The sequence below is a fragment of the Mesocricetus auratus genome, unplaced genomic scaffold (assembly GCF_017639785.1).
Source record: "Mesocricetus auratus isolate SY011 unplaced genomic scaffold, BCM_Maur_2.0 Super-Scaffold_100029, whole genome shotgun sequence".
In the NCBI taxonomy this organism is placed as follows: Eukaryota; Metazoa; Chordata; class Mammalia; order Rodentia; family Cricetidae; genus Mesocricetus; species Mesocricetus auratus.
The window spans coordinates 9,861,584-9,878,000 of NW_024429210.1; the positions used below are offsets into that span (position 1 = coordinate 9,861,584).

At 45.8% G+C, this 16,417-nt stretch overlaps 1 long non-coding RNA gene across 1 annotated transcript in view; it reads right to left on the minus strand.

Annotated features, from left to right (window-relative positions):
• Nucleotides 1-9,147: 9,147 nt before the first annotated feature.
• The window catches only part of LOC121134686, a 76,092-nt gene continuing 68,822 nt past the window's right edge, over nt 9,148-16,417 (minus strand). The window contains exon 2 of the long non-coding RNA XR_005871803.1: nt 9,148-11,230. This is a non-coding gene — a long non-coding RNA (uncharacterized LOC121134686). The remainder of the gene's footprint in view (nt 11,231-16,417) is intronic.

Below are 16,417 nucleotides of genomic sequence, written 5' to 3' on the forward strand. Positions count from 1 at the left end.
CTGTAGATGTCTGTTAGATTCATTTGAGTCATAACATATTAGTACCATTATTTATCTGTTTAGTCTCTGTCTGGACACCTGTCCATTGGTGAGAGTAGGGTGTTGAAGTCTCCCACTATTAATGTGTGGGGTTCAATGCAGACTTAAGCCTTAGTAATATTTCTTTTACAAATATAGGTGTCTTTGCATTTGGGTAATATATATACAAAATTGAGATGTCATAATGGTGGATTTTTCCTTTATTGTGTATGCAGTGTCCTTCTCCATCTCTTTTGATTCATTTTGGTTTGAAATCTAATTTGTTAGATATTAGGATGGCTATACCAGCTTGCTTCCTAGGTCCATTTGATTGGAAAAATTTTTTCTAACCATTAACTCTGAAGTAATGTCTATCTTTGATGTTGAGATGTATTTCTTGCATGCCACAGAATGAAGGATCCTGTTTTCGTATCCATTCTGTTAGTCTGTGTCTTAATTGGTGAATTGAGTCTATCGATATTGAGAGACATAAATGACCACAGATTGTTAATTCCTGTTATGTCGGTGGTGGTAGTAGTGGTAGAGTGTGTTTGTGTAAATGAGAGAGAGAGAGAGTGTGTGTGTGTGTGTGTGTGTGTGTGTATGTGTTTCCCTCTGGGTTTTGCTTGTGTGTAATTATCTATTGCCTGGGTTTTGTGGGTGTAATTAACTTCATTGGGTTGGAGTTTTCCTTCTAGTACCTTCTGTAGGGTTGGATTTGTGGATAGATATTGTTTAAATTAGACTTTGTCATGTAATGTCTTGTTTTTTTCATCTACAGTAATTGAAAGTTTTGCTGAGTATATTAGTCTTAATTGGTATCCGTGGTCTCTTAGAGTCTGCAGCACATCTGTCCAGACCCTTCTGACTTTTAGAGTCTCTGTTGAGAAGTTGTGGGTAATTCTAATAGGTCTGACTTTATATGTGACTTAGCCTTTTTCCCTGCAGTTTTTAATATTCTTTCTTTGTTCTGTATATTTAGTGTTTTGATTATTATGTGGCTCAGAGACCTTCTTTTCTGATCCAATCTATTTGATGTTCTGTAAGATTCTGGTACTTTTGTAGGCACCTCCTTCTTTAGGTTAGGAAATTTTCCTTTATGGTTTTGCTAAATATATTTTCTGGGTTTTGTACTGAGATTTTCTCCTTTTTCTATTCCTATTATCTTTAGGTTTGCTCTTTTCATGGTATCCCAGATCTCCTAGACGTTTTGTGTTAGGATTTTTTTTTTAGATTCAACACTTTGTTTGACCAATGAATCTATTTCCTCTATCATATCTTCAATGCCTGATATTCTGTCTTCCATCTCTTGTATTCTGTTGTAGTCTGTAGTTCCTACTCATTTACCCAGATTTTCCACTTCCTGAATTCCCTCAGTTTGTGTTTTCTTTATTGTATCTGTTTCAACTTTCATGTTGTTAATAGTTCCCTTCACCTGTTTATTTAGGGTTTTTCCCCCTAGACTTATCTTAACATTCTTTAAGGGATTTGTTGATTTCCTCTATTGTTTTGGATATCTTTTCCTGAATTTCCTTAAGAGAGTGTTTTGTTTCCTTTTCTGAACCTCTGATATCTTCAAAAAGTTGGTTTTAATGTCCTTTTCTTGTCCATAGACTATGCTGGAATATTTAGGATAGTCCAACAATTTTAGGATAACTGGTCTCTGGTGGTGCCATATTGCCCTGGCTGTTGTGGATTGCATTTTTTCACTAGCATTTAGACATCTGGGTGATTAGTTGTGGTGATTAGCTCTAGTCCCTGATTTCTGAGGGGTTTTTTTGTTGGACAGGTCTTTTGTTCCTTGGTTTCTGTTTCCTCTTTGGTTTTCTTGTCTTTGTGGCTTGGATTTCTGGCAGCTGGTGTGACCTCTGTTCTAATTAGGAGTCTCTGTCCACACTGGAAGTGGACTTTCTGGGCTTAGCTTGGCCTTTGGTGCAGCAGGGGTCTCTGTTCTTCTGACTGCTATGGTTTGAGCCAGAGTAGCTGGAGTCTGTTTAAGCTACTGTGGCTTGTGCGAATTCTGACTTGTGTGATTTATACTGTTTCTGGCTACTGTGGCCTGCTCCAGAGTGGCAGAAGTCCGCTGCGGTTAGGGGAAGGGCCCATCAGTGGGGACAGGGAGAGGGTGGGATGGTGTAGTGTTGGGGGAAGGGACCCAGGGGACCTTAAATCTTTTCTTCTTTTTTTCATTTTTTCCTTTTTTTCTGTGGCTTCTTGAAACATCTCACCAGGTTTGGCTGGCCTTGATCTCTTCATCATCCTGTGGGTCCCACTGAGCCTGGACCTTCTTGCTTTTGAAAATGTACAGTATGATACTCTCTGTGGCAGCCCTGCTGTGAAGCAACACTCCTGCTCCCATCTAAACACAGCTCTGCAACCTTGAGTGACTGTTCTCCACACAGCTCTGCAACCTTGAGTGACTGTTCTCCACACAGCTCTGCAACCTTGAGGGACTGTTCTCCACACAGCTCTGCAACCTTGAGTGACTGTTCTCCACACAGCTCTGCAACCTTGAGGGACTGTTCTCCACACAGCTCTGCAACCTTGAGTGACTGTTCTCCATCCTCCCCTTCTTCTCAGCAGCCTCTGGCAACTACCTCTCCACCCTAAACCTCCCTCAGAAGAGCTTGTTTTGATTCCACGTACCAATAAGACACAACCTTAACAGAGTCTCCAGGAACATCGAATCCCACCCACCTGGCCTGTCCCCTCTGTGTCTGAGGACGGATCTCACTGTCCTCCTAAGCTGGCTTGCTGGGGAGACTCAGTTACCAGGCTTCCTGTGTACAGATGCCTTGTCAGCAGCTGAATAGCAGAGCCTAGCAGGACTGACAACACTTTTGAGCCTTTAGTCCCAACCACTGGTGACAAAGTCTTTGCTAATAAACAGCTAGTCATTTTTTTTTAATGTGAGACCTTCACGGGTATGCGATGAGGTAGTACAATTCCATTGCTGATGGGTATTAGTCAGGAAACTCCTCAGAAGCAACCTTAAACGTTTACCCCTTAAACACACTGTGTGCTGCTCATGCTTTGTTCTTTTAATGTGTTGCTTTTTATTTATTCTTTGAGAGCACATGTATACATATATACAATGAAATATGATCATATCCACTCCCCATTCTCCCCTCCCAAATCTTCCTGGACCCTTTGTAATGTGTTTCGCTCCTATGTTCATGTCCTGTCCTTATTTTTCAAACCCATTAAGTCCAACTAGTATCACTCATATATGCATGGATATGGGACCATCCAGTAGAACATGAGTAACCTACCAGAGACTGCATCCTGGAAGAAGAACCACGTATATGTTGTGGGATACCTATCAGAGAAGACTGCTTAGGACACGGGTTTAAGCCAATAGAAAGTCTTTACTAGCTGGCCAGTGACTACACTGGGTGTTCAGGATCCTGGCATAACACCAAGCTTTGCTCAGGGTGAGTGTTTAAGCACAAAACACCATGCTCTGGGTTGGCACACTTCAGTTAGCAAGAACAGTTAGCCAGAAGTGGGACTGCAGAACCCAAACGGAAAGATTAATACATTCACTGATTATCCCAGAGCTGATGACTTTGATGGACTCCGTCTTTGTTTTCATTTTGGCGGATGGCGCTGTCTGCGTGCTGAGTTTTACAGACTGAATGGCACTTCCATCACGGAGTCAACCCTACTAAGGTCTGGGGCCTGTTACACTACTCTGGAATTCTGTCTGGCTTGATCTCGTGCAGATCTTGGGCAGGTAACCACAGCTGCTGTGAGTTCATGAGAGCAAAGCCATGTCACGTGCAGAGAACAGCATTTCAAAGATCTCCTCCCCACCTTCTGGCTCTTACATTTTTTTCCTGCCTCCTCTACTTAGATTTTCCTGAGTGGTGAAGGGAGTGGAGATGGATACATTCTATTATCCCATGCCTTGCACTGTGATATCAATTTAATAACCCATGTCTTCTGGAGCAGCATTACCTACCTATGTAGGGCACCTCTGTTGGAACTCCTCTATTTATTATTATATTTTGAAAACAGTCTACTAACAAGGGTGTGTCCATAGGACTTTTCATAAATCCTTAGTTTTAGTTAATTCACTTTTGATCCTCCCTATCCTCCCTCCCTTATCCCTGCTTAATATTTAACCCCCACATCTCCCCCCATTCCTTTCATATCAAAGGTATTCTGTTTTCCCTCCAGTTACATTTTTAATTGTGCTGCCATATGTGCTCACATGAGCCCTTCCTTGTAAATCTTAACCTCCCTCCCCACCTGTACTGCTTTTATGTCAGTTTAACACAAGCTAGAATCACCAGAAAGGAGGAGGCCTTGATTTAGAAAATGCTTCCATAAAATAGGAAATAGACAAGCCTGTAGGACATTTTCTTAATTAGTGATTGATGGGGGAGGGCCCAGCCCATTGCAGGTGGTGCCATCCCTGGGCTGGTGGTCCTGGGTTCTATAACAAAGCAGACTGAGGAAGCCATGGGAAGTCAGTACCTCTGCATCAGCTCCTGCCTCCAGGTTCCTGCCCTGAGTTCCTTCCTAATAAATAGTGCTATTGAAGTGTAAGCCAAATAAAGCCTTTGCTCCACAAATTGCTTTGGTTATGGTGTTTTTATCACAGCAATAGTAACCCTAACTAAGACACCACCTCCTAGTTTTCCCTATCCTCTCATTTCTCCCCCTCCCCAATTTTAAATAATGCACAATCCATTATACTATACTTCTCCTCATCCCTGGTGTTTGACTCCAACCAGAAAATCCAAAGACAGTCCACATACCTGGAATGCTGTGCCACAAAGATTCCACGTTATCTTGATCTTTGGAGCAGGTGATTCCTTCTAAGTCTATCCTGTCTCCTCTCCCAGTGGCATCAAGTTGGGCTCTTCCCACTCACTGTCATCACAGTGGAAGAACCAAAGCCACAGTCTATAGACATGTCACATCCAGAGGCTTCTCTTGTCTATTGAGTCCCTTGAAATGACGATCGAACTCGAAGCTCTCCAATTTAGGCCTCTAGGAGCTTCTAGGATAGGTTATATTTCAACAATTCTTGGATCCTACTTTCCAAGTTTTCCTTCACCTTCGTCATGGTGGGCTTATATCTTTGCCAGGACTTATGTAGACCCAACCTGATGGGAAATGAAACTATAATTCATCAGACACTGGAGCCCTGGTCTGTTTCCCTTTGAGAAACATCTGGGCTCCACCCAGTGCCAGAGGAGTGGTGTGTTCAGGAGGTGAGCATCTGCTGATGTTCTGCCAACAGCAGTGGAACCACATTCGTGGAAAACAAGGTCATCGCCTTGGCAGTCAAACATTGTGACTCAAGAAATCCCGTCTCTTCCCTTTCTTCCATGGCCAAGGAAAAAAAATAAAGATGTGTCACATGCAGTCGTTAGGTAATCAGGGGACGACTCCCCAGGCCTCTGCAGACGGCCATCTCCACCGCCGCAGTCTCTTTGCTTGGCCCAGCATCACAGCCTTTCTTAACAAGGCGAAATTTGTCTTTGAAACTCAGTGTTTGTTTGTTTTTGTTTGTGTGTTTGTTAATTTGGGGTGCTGTCACTGTTTAGAGTTTGATCTTTGGGTTTTTGAGACATGGAAGGGCAGAGAATGCCTTGGGCGACTGAAGCGCTGAAGAAATGTATGCTGTTGATATAGGCAAGGTCATGTCAAGGACCTCGTAGCCTCATACTCAAAGGGATGGTACAGCCTTCCTCAGGGGACAGAGTGTAAATGTTGACAGTGTGTGCAGAAAACATCCACCATAGCTATCTCTCCCACCCCCAAATATTTCTGGCCTGAAGATGACCCCCCCACAAAGAGTATTGCTGCTGAGGTTAGCCAAGCCTGTCTCCTGGATCCAGCTGTATACCATACATAAACCCTGCCTTCCTGTTCAGCTGTATGCTAAACTCTACCTCTCTGTTCAACTGTACATAACAAGCACGCCGGGCTTCCAGGGCACTACAGTTTCTCCAGAAGAGAATTCAGACCACCTGATCCCAGATTTCTGTCTGTGTATCTGTCCATGTCTGCGGTTTCCTCATTCCCCTCGCTCCCCACCATCAAGCCCGAGTCCCTGGAAGCCATGCTGGATGTGGTAGAGACATTCTTTCCTGTGTGTGGTGTGGGCTGGCCTCAAACTTGACTTATAGCTGAGGACAATCTTGATGCTCTCTTGCCTCTACCTCCTGAGTCCTGGAAGTGTGTTTGTGGCCACCACACCCAGTTGACTGAGCGCTAGAAACGGAAGTGAGCTTCCTGCAAGCAGTCTGCCAACTGATCATATCCCCAACCCTGTATGTATGTGTGTGTGTATATGAGTTCCTGTCCTGACTTCCTTCCTGAAGTTAAAGGACCTGAAGTTAACTCAATCTGTATAAATTCAAGTAGCATAGGACATTCACAATGGAGTTCACATTTCAGAGTCAATGGACACAGGGATCAAGCCTGGTCTAGGCCTGTGCCTTAGTTATTACTTGTGTTGTGTGACCTTGTGGAAATATGCCAACTTTCCAAGCATCCATTCTCTTGTTCTGAGAACACAGCATAATGATTATACCTTCCCATAGGGTCATTAAGAGAATTCCATGAAATACTGTGTGGACTTAAAGTCCCTTATCTAGTGTTAATCCAGTTAATATTATCTTTATTGGGAGGGGGGTTCCTGTGAGACCCCATCTTGCCCTCTCATTCTTTGGTGGAATACTCAGGACCAAGACTAGAAAGCAAGAGGGTGGTCTTGTGGTAAAACTCATTTCAAAGATCCTGAAGGTTTAGGCACAAAGAAAGAAAACAGAACGTCCTAATGTCCTTGTAAGCACTAAGTCTCAGAGACGGCAGGCTCAAAGGCCACCCCACAGTATGCGCCATGTTCTTCTAATGTGGAAGTCCCCTTATGCTAGAGGCCTCATTTGGGGGCCATTATGCAAAGTGGAATGGACAGGGTTCGGAATCACACAATGAGTTGTCGGAGATTCTCTCTGCGGTGTTTCTGAGGGACTACTTTTCTTTGGGATAGGGAAACACTTCGAGCTCACAAAATAATCATAAATTTAGGCTGGTTCTCCTTAACCAGATACTCCAGGTATAACGCTACTTACTTATTTTGTTTTATGTAGACCCACTCCCTCATCCTGAATTATTGCAAAGTCATTACACGCTTATTTCATCTTGGAGTTTTTTCGATTCTAGGGTAATCTCTGGGGCTGGAGAGACAGCTCCATGATTAAGAGTATGGCCCGCAACTGATGGAGGCAAATGCAGAAACCCCCAGCCAAACATCGGGGGACATTCAGGATCCTGTGGAGCAGGAGGAGAAAGGAGTGTAGGAGCCACAGGGCTCAAGGACACCATGGCAAGGCTCACACAATCAACTCTCCTGGGCTCACAGGGGCTCACAGAGACTGAACAGACAACCAGGGAGCATGCCTGGGACTGACCTAGGCCCTCTTCATGTGTGTAACAGTTGTGTAGCTTGGTCCTCTTGTGGGACTCCTAACAGCAGGAGCAGGGGTTGACTCTGACTGGGCTTTTGGGGCCCTACTCATCATAATGAGTCACCTTGCTGAGTCTTAATACATGGGGAGGCCCTCAGTCTTACTACAACTTAATATGCCAAGTTGTATAGATCCTCATAGGAGACCTGACCTTTCCTAGATGGAGACAGAAGAGAAAGGGATTTGAAGGGTGAGGGGAGAATGGGGGACAGGGAATAGGAAGGGATGATGGGGAGGAAGCTGTGGCCAGGATGTAAAATAAATAGGTGAATTAAAAATAACAATAATACAAAAAAAGAATGTGGCTGCTCTTGCAGAGGACCTGGGTTTACTTCCCAGTGGCTCATATCTACCGGTAACTCCAGGTTCAGGGGATCAGATCCCCTCTCCTGTCCCCCAAAAGCACTTACTACATGCGGCACACAGGTAACACTCCGGCAAAACATTCATAGCATAAAATAAACATTCAAATTCTAGACTGACCTCAAAAAAGAGAAGTAAAACACACAGTAAAGTTAAACTGAAGGGGGAGATAAATAGGATAATAAAAATGAATTCATCCAGAGGAAAAAGCCAGAAAGACAAATTAAGTAAAGCAAAGAGAAAAGAAATGAATTAACCAGATGACTATTAAACTTAAGGGGGAAACACTTAAGCACTGCTATTCAGAACAATTAAAATGGAAGTAATGCCATTATTTATTAATGAAAGGACTGATGCATCTGGCATCTTTCATCACTGGTGCTTCCCTGCTCTACTGGAGGCAACGCCAGTTGCTGCCATCATTTCAGAAGTAGCCTGCCACCGAGATCTATGCCGGGTGAATGAACTGGCTTTTTGGAGCCCATTCCCCATGCTGGGATACCTTGCTCAGCCTTGATATAGGGAGGGGTTTGTCCTGCCTCAGCGTGGTTGTGCCAGACTTTGTGACTCCCCAGGGAAGGCCCCGCCCCCTCTGAGAAGTGGGAAGGGGGGATGAGGGAGAGGCAGGAGAGGGGGAGGGAGAGGGAGCTGGGGTTGGTATGTAAAATGAAAAATAAAAAAAAATTGTAAATAAAACAAAAGAAGCAGCCTGCTAACATGTGCATAAACCCTCATCAATGCTTTTGTAGCAAAACTGGATCACTCGCAAACACTGGTTCTCCTTATTCAGACACACCTAAACTATAGTTCCCAGATGCCTTCATTCAGGTATGATACCAGAATCACCTGTTAATGGGAGCGGACACCAGGCAGCCTGAACGCCTAAATGACTCTGTGGAGCAGGGACCCCTGAGAACTTGACGGTCACTTGGACTGCTTCGTCTTGTTTATCTGAAGCATTATTTGCGTGTGGAGCTATTTGTACAGCATCTACCTTGCTATTGCTATAGTCTATATATCCTTTGACCTGCTAGCATCCCTCATAAGCATAAAACTAACATTGCATAAGATTCTGTGGGTCAGGAAACAGCTGGAAAGACCTGAAGTGGCCTGAGGACCCGTCACAGGGATGAAGTGGGACAACCAGGGAGCATGGGTACCACAGAGAAATGAGTGTCTACTGTAGGACATCTCCATGCCTGCTCTCCCGGAGAGAGCTCCGTGATAGCAAAAGGGGGAAAGGCAACAAGCTAAATAAATGCTTCATACAACCTGATTCGTGTCAAGACAGAAAAGAAAACCTGACCCCAACATGGAATGTTGTTTATTTATACATTTCATGGTTGTTTATGGGAGAACAGAGAAAGGGTCGCACCATGGAAATTAAGTCTCTAATGTTAGCTGCCTCCAGAGACAAAGGACAGGAAGACACGGGAGAAAGGGGAGGGGCTGGGAGGACGAAAGTGCATCTCAACGTCACAGTCGATGAAAGTGCAGGATATAAAAATGAATCATAAAATATTGAATCAAATATGTAAAAATTGAATATGTATGTAGACAAGGATGAGAGGTAATGTCAACCTATATAAAATTCATTTTTGTCTTAAATGCTAATATTTTAATATTACTTTCCTAATAAAAGAAGATGGACTGATAAAAGGAGTGGGAGCAGGACCAGGTTCTCCCTGGGTAAGGTGTCAGTGCTGCCCAGTTAGGGCTTTTCCTTTAAATGGCCAGTCTGGTAGATGCTGGGGACTGTCTTCTTCAGCGCTTGGGACCGCATCGCTGTGGGGGTGGGGCCACATCGCTGTGGGGGTGGGACCGCATCACTGTGGGGGTGGAGCCACATCACTGTGGGGGTGGAGCCACATCGCTGTGGGGGTGGGGCCACATCACTGTGGGGGTGGGGCCACATCGCTGTGGGGGTGGGGCCACATCGCTGTGGGGGTGGGGCCACATCACTGTGGGGGTGGGGCCACATCACTGTGGGGGTGGAGTTTCCCGTACCACAAGCCACTGAATAGCTAGTGTTCCCATTGTCAGTCATCACAGAGAGAGTTCAGACCTGGAATAGGAAACGAGGGTGTAACTACTGAGGTACCCGTTACTATAATGAAATGCTTGGGGCAAGCTAACCTCATAAAGATACCTACTTAGTGCACAGCCTCTAGTAGCCTCTCTGGTGTGGCCTCTAGGGAGAGCCTAATGACATCACAGCAACACATTACAAAACAGGAGCCAGAGAGAGACCCCGTGGCATGGCTCCTCCCGAGGGATGGGCTTAGTCGACCTTAGGACCTTCCCATGGACCCCATTTCTTTATCGTTCCGAGATACCTGCTGATGCCAGCACTGTGGGGCCAGGGACTTTCTGTTAAGACTTATTTTAGTTAGTATACAAAAGTAAGGGGTTTCGTTGTGACACTTTCGTCAAAATGCGTCACTGCACTTTGCTTACAGTCTGAGAGGTGAGCCTTTAAGGAACACATTTTTAAATAATTTTCCAAACCACAACAGACAACTCAAAAGGCAAGCATGACTTGTTATAAGCCAAAATGGCTTGTTAAGCTTTCCTTGTCTTACAGTTTGCCTAGACAGTCAAACACAGCTTAGAATTCGGCGGGTGGTGAGGCAGGCCTGAGAGTCTGCATTTCTAACAGTTTCCCAGTTAATCCTTGAACCACGCTTTGCAGCCGTCCGGGGACTGATGCCAGGAAGTCTTTCTACTCCTCCGAAAGCATGATGACAAGAGCCAGTCAAGCTGAGTGAGTCAGGAGAGCAAGACGGGGTGCCGGCCTGCTAAGACGCTCTGGAGATGATGGGGGTGCCGGCCTGCTAAGACGCTCTGGAGATGGGTCTGTGCCACAGCTGCACCCACAGGCTACGCATTCTTCACTCCATGAGCTACAAGCCTTCTGGGAAGTCGTATTCAAAGGTATATCTCAGTCTCTGCTGAACTGAGGACTTACGGGTTGAGAGAGAGAAATAAACATTCATCTTTTAAACTCCTGGAGGGACTGACTCCTACTTACCATGAAGCAGTGCATGGTCAAGGCTAAACCATCTCCCAGGAGGTTAGTGTCAGGATTGCAGAGAACTCAACAGCAGGAAGTGCTCTGACCAGGTGGGCTCAGGATGGGCAGGTCCTGCCGGGCGCTGTTTGTGAACATGGTGCGTAGCTCTGGCGTGCCAGGCAGGCAACAGACAGCAAGCTGAATGGCCCAAGCAGGAAGTATGTAAGACAAGGGTGTCTAGAAACCATGGTTTCTAATCCAGCACCACCAAAGGCCCAGCTTTCTCCTTCTCTCGGGTCTGCGCTCCAGATGTGTTAGCTTTGTGGATGTGGGTGCCAGAGTACACCTGTGGAGTTTAAAGGACAACTTGTGAGAACTGTCCTGTCTTCCTGTTATGTGGGTTCTGGGGGTCCTGAACCAGTTCCCCAGCTCCAGGGCAGAAAACCCAGATAGGAAGATGCTAGGCTGCCATTTGTCAGTCACTTCTTAGAACGGCTTCCATTGTAAGTACAGGCACAGCTTTCGTCAACATTGCAAAGACCTCAGCTCTCTGGCTAGACACTGACAAATGAGAGTTTATGCTGCAGGAGGGCCTGTCCCTTAACACTGCCTTCCACAACTACTCACAGACCTGTTGACTCTTGGCTAAAGTCAGCTCTCTGGTGGGATTTTGCTACTTGCAACAGGAAGTAGCTAACACCACCAGCATGCTGACTTAAAAAAAAAAAAAAAACAAAGAGCATTTCCACAGACATCTGTTCTGTCTTCCAAGATGTAATCTGGTCACATTCTTGCTACCTAGCAAGGGTCGCCATCTTTCTAGTGTGTGGCACCTGTGTTCTTGCAGCCTATAACCCCCTGACGTTCCTGCTTCACATGCAGCTCAGCACGAAGCTCTGCGAGGGTAAGCATGAAACTTAGTCATGAGTGTCAGAAAGGCTACGGTACACAACGGAGTTTAAAAGATGAACGTTTATTTCTCTCTCGTGCGAGTCTTTCAGTGCCACTCTGCGTATGACTCTTCAGAGGCCCCAGCTGCCAGCAACTCACCGCTGGACCTCCTCAGCGTGTTGCTTCCAACTCTGGGACCAAGATGGCTCTTCCAATCCAAGCCTACTGCATCCATCCAACCAAAAAGGGTAATGAGAAGACTGTGCTTTCATCCTTCAGAGACGGTTTCCTAGAACGTCATCCACACTCAACAGGCCACTGACTCATGAATTTAGTTACACAGCCTAGCTGCAAGGGAGGTAAGACTAGTCTTTGCTCTGGGAAATTATCCACATTTATGGCTAAAACTCACTCCATTACTGTTGAAAAACGGGGCAAATGTTAGGGAACAGCTGATGCTTAGGTAGTAGTTCCCTCGCCACAAATCTGGTGGGGGATCTTCAAGATCAACCAGAACCTGCTCGGTGTCCCCTAAAATCTATAGAGTACAAGAGACTGGTGGCGTAATGAGGTGTGCACAGTTCTAAGGGTAAAATATGGATTCCAGTTCTGATGGCAGAGATGGCCCGCATGGGTGAGACAGCGCAGAGGACAGGATCAGGTCACAAATCAAGAAAGCACTACTCAGATAAGAGATCTCAGCGCGACAATTGTCCTCCTGCACAGAAGGTGCTTAGCAATCCAAAGCAGGACAGCGAGGCCACCCAGCTGAAGTGATCCCCATCTGCTATCCCTGAAGCAGGGTGAGCATTGGCTGCTCCTCACTGACTCCCAGTTAGCTAGTTTTAAGAGGCAAGGTGGCTTTCAGGTACCTGTTTTGGTATCTGGAGAATGGGGTGACACGGCACATACACAGGGAAGGCTGGCTGAGGAGTGGGCTGGAAACACGCCCATGTGCCATAGTCATTTGATGAAAAAAAAAGACAGGTTTTCCCACAACACCCCCTAAAATCTGTAGAGCACCAAAGCCTGGTGCACAATGCCGTATGGCAAGCCTCAGGGGAAACTGTGAACTTCAGTTCTGAAGACCAGCCTGGCACCACCTTAAAGGGCTTTCACTGAGAAAGCTACCTGGAGAGCCACCGGGACACCTACCAAGCTTCTCAGGGCAAGTCACCATGTTAGAACCCAGAGGCAGCTGCAGAGAGGAAAGTCCCGGGCAAGGGAGGCATCTCTGGTGAACCCACAAATGCTAGGTCCCACCCTAAAATGAGCTGGCTTCAAACATCTGCCAAAGTGAATTATTACAGCCACTTTGGGAAAGAGTCGCCGTCTGCTGGGTACAAATTCAAAGGAACAGGATCCGTGTGCTGAAGAGATGTCTGCTCTCTCCTAGTCATCAAAGCATGACCCACAACAGCCAAGACGGAAGCCACCAAACGTCCCTCAAGAGGCGAATAGTTAAGTAGGATGGGATGCGCGCGCACGGTAATGCACGCCCGTATGGCCTCTACCGTGTCATACACGAAGTCCTGTCATCCTCAAAGCACTGATGGTCCTAGATAACATAACATTGAGCAAAATAAGCCAGGCACAGAGAGCATACACTGTATTCTCTCAACTGCATTGAGTCTGTCTTAGAGGAACCCCGAGTGGAAAGGTGGCTGGACTAGAGGAGTAATGCATTTCTGTGATCCGTTGCACTAGAAGACGCAACTTAATAATAATGTGTGTTTTGAAATTGATGCAAGGACAGATTTCCAGTGTTCTCGAAATAAGAAACGGGTTGGTGACATGGCGGATAGTCAAGTAAATTGATTGAATCTTTCTGTGACGTATACATAAACCAAAACGGCACGTTACACATCCAAAACACACACAATTACTATTTGTCAGTCACAAAATAATGTTCCTAAGTCTGCCATAGGCAAAAAAGGCTACCCTCCAAGGTGGCATCAGTGCCAGTCAACTTAGACTCTCCATGCTGTTCCTGCCCTCCCTCCCCCACCCTACCTCCAACCACAGGACAGTGAGCAGGAAGCACGGTTGTCCCCTGCCCTCCACTCCAGCTCAGCGCTGCAGGCTACAGAAAGAAAAGAGAAGCTGTAATTTGAAATTGAACCTGAAGTTTTCATTATTTATCCAGAACTGCATATTTCATATCTATACTCTCAACCCTGGCTGCCCATTAGGATCACCCGGGGAGCTTTTAAAATTACTGATGTCTAGGTATTGTCCCCAAAGATTCTTATTTCATTGGTCTAGGGGCAACCTGGGCATCAATATTTTTAAAGCTGCCCAGGAGATTTTGAAGGGCATCCTGGGATAAGAACCATGGTGGTAATATTGAGCTAAGAACATTTTTGCAAACAAAAGATCGTGGAGTGACTAGCAATGTGACAGAACTTTCTACCTCCCCCAGGGAAAGAAGAAAGGATGGCATCGCTGACAGTCAGGAGGGAAGAAAGGGGGACAGTATTCACCGTGGCACCCTGGAGGGGCAAGTCCTTGCACTGCATCAAACCCTGCATCTTCTGAGGAAATCAGAATTCCTCATGGGGGCTGGAGAGACGGTTCAGTGGTTTAGGGCACACTGAGGTGACATGAGTTCAGTTCCCAGTACCCATGTAGGGTGGCTCACAGCCTATCACCCATAATCTAGCTCCAGGGAACCCAATGCCTTCTTCTGGCCCCCTCAAACACCTGTATACACACACACACACACTCATGCATGCACACAACCATGCATGTGCACGCATGCACACATACACATGTGCACACACACACACTTACGCATGCATGTGCACGCATGCACACATACACACGTGCACACACACTCTCACACACGCATTTTTATTTTTCTCTCATATATTACATCCTTACAGCAGTTTCCCCTCCCTCCTCTCTTCCAAGTCCCTCCCTCCATCTTGCCTCCCTTCCTCTCTCTCTCTCTCTCTCTCTCTCTCTCTCACACACACACACACATACACGTACACACACACACTTTTTTGATAAAATAAATCTTTAAAAAGTTGAGAATCCTCCTCAGAACAAGATGGGATATCCTTGATGTCTGTACCCGCTAGACCCTGAGAAGTGCCCTGATGTTAATCTGTGACCTCAATGCTGGACTAAACTGGAGTGCTTCCTAATGTACAGGGCTTCCCTACGTACACTAAAGTGGCTCCAGAGTGTACATTGAATGACATCTTGGAACAAATAAAGGGGAGAAAAAGTTCATTAAGACATAGGAAAATTTTTAATCCATCTAATACCAAATTCCGTGGTTCAAATTATAAAACCTCCATTGAAATTGTTACACATTTGAGCAAACGTTTGTGCCCCAGCCTAAAGGAAGGCTGGCCAGAACTTGCTCTGTAGATCCAGGGTACGTTGGCATCTGAGGAAACTCAAAGCCTTCCAGCTCAGTGACCATGACTCAGGTAATTAAGTGAGTGTGCCTCTCCCCACCCCACCCCCAAATGCTCTCCCCAACAGCTCTCCTAACTAGACTCCCACTCACACACAAACACCATGACTACCGGCCTGAGTCATGAAAACCATACTTTACCTATAAAAGCAGGATGCAGGAACCAAAAACGCCACAACCCACCAGCTAACATTCACACGCAGCTTTATTCTATCAACACATGTCCCAAAGAGATAGCCCTGGAAGTATCTGACTCCCCCGAGCCCATACTTAACTGTACAATTCTGTTACACACAGGGATTGGTTGCCAAATGCATCCAGTGCCAAGAGATAGACCTTTGCTGGGAATGGCTCCTGAAGCCTGGACCAGGAAAGCAGCTTCTCCATAACCTAAAAAGGAAAGCATCTCATCCTAGGCCCATCTCACCCTAGGAGCACTGCTTGTCCGAGGAGCACTCCTGTAACAGCATCTGCCTTCTTCGGCACCAACGGCCGTCTTTCATTTGACTCAAAGACATTTTTAACTACAAATACAATGTACTCCACTGTGAATTCATGCCCAAAAAGAAGCCTACGCTTGATGGAAAAGCCTTCTGCCCCAATATGTTCTTCTAGACCATTACAGCAGGAGAAAGATAACGCCTGGAGGGTGAGTCTGAACAGACATGAAGTTCCCGGTCCTGTCAGACGCAAAACTTTTCTACTGCACCCCTCCTGTGACAACCACAGGAAGGTTGGCCCCCTGGCAGAGATCAATAAAAAAGTTTGCAAAGCCCACATTTCCCTTTAGAAGCACACTTGAATGAGTTGAGGGTTGACTATTGTCTAAATACATGCTATACGTTTATAAAATTCCTGAAGAATCTGGTTTTTGGTTTTTGAAGCCACATTTGCTGTGCCTTCTATCCTGAGTAGCTCAAGCAGCATCCAGTCCCAAGCCCCAGTCCTTGGTTTTAATCAGGGATTAAAGCCTGGTGCATTAGGCAAGGAGAGTATTCGATGATGACAATAACAAGTGGGCCATTAAAGGTGATTTCTTCAGGTTGCTGGACACCCCCATGAACAGCCGCAGGCTTTGCTGAGAACTGTCCGTAGGATGGGCTGCACTCCCGCTATTTATTTAACTTTATGTGGATGTCATAAAACTTTTTTATTTGCTTTCGGTTAGCCCATAGGTTTTGACAAGATAAATTTTTATTTAGGTCTTTTCCC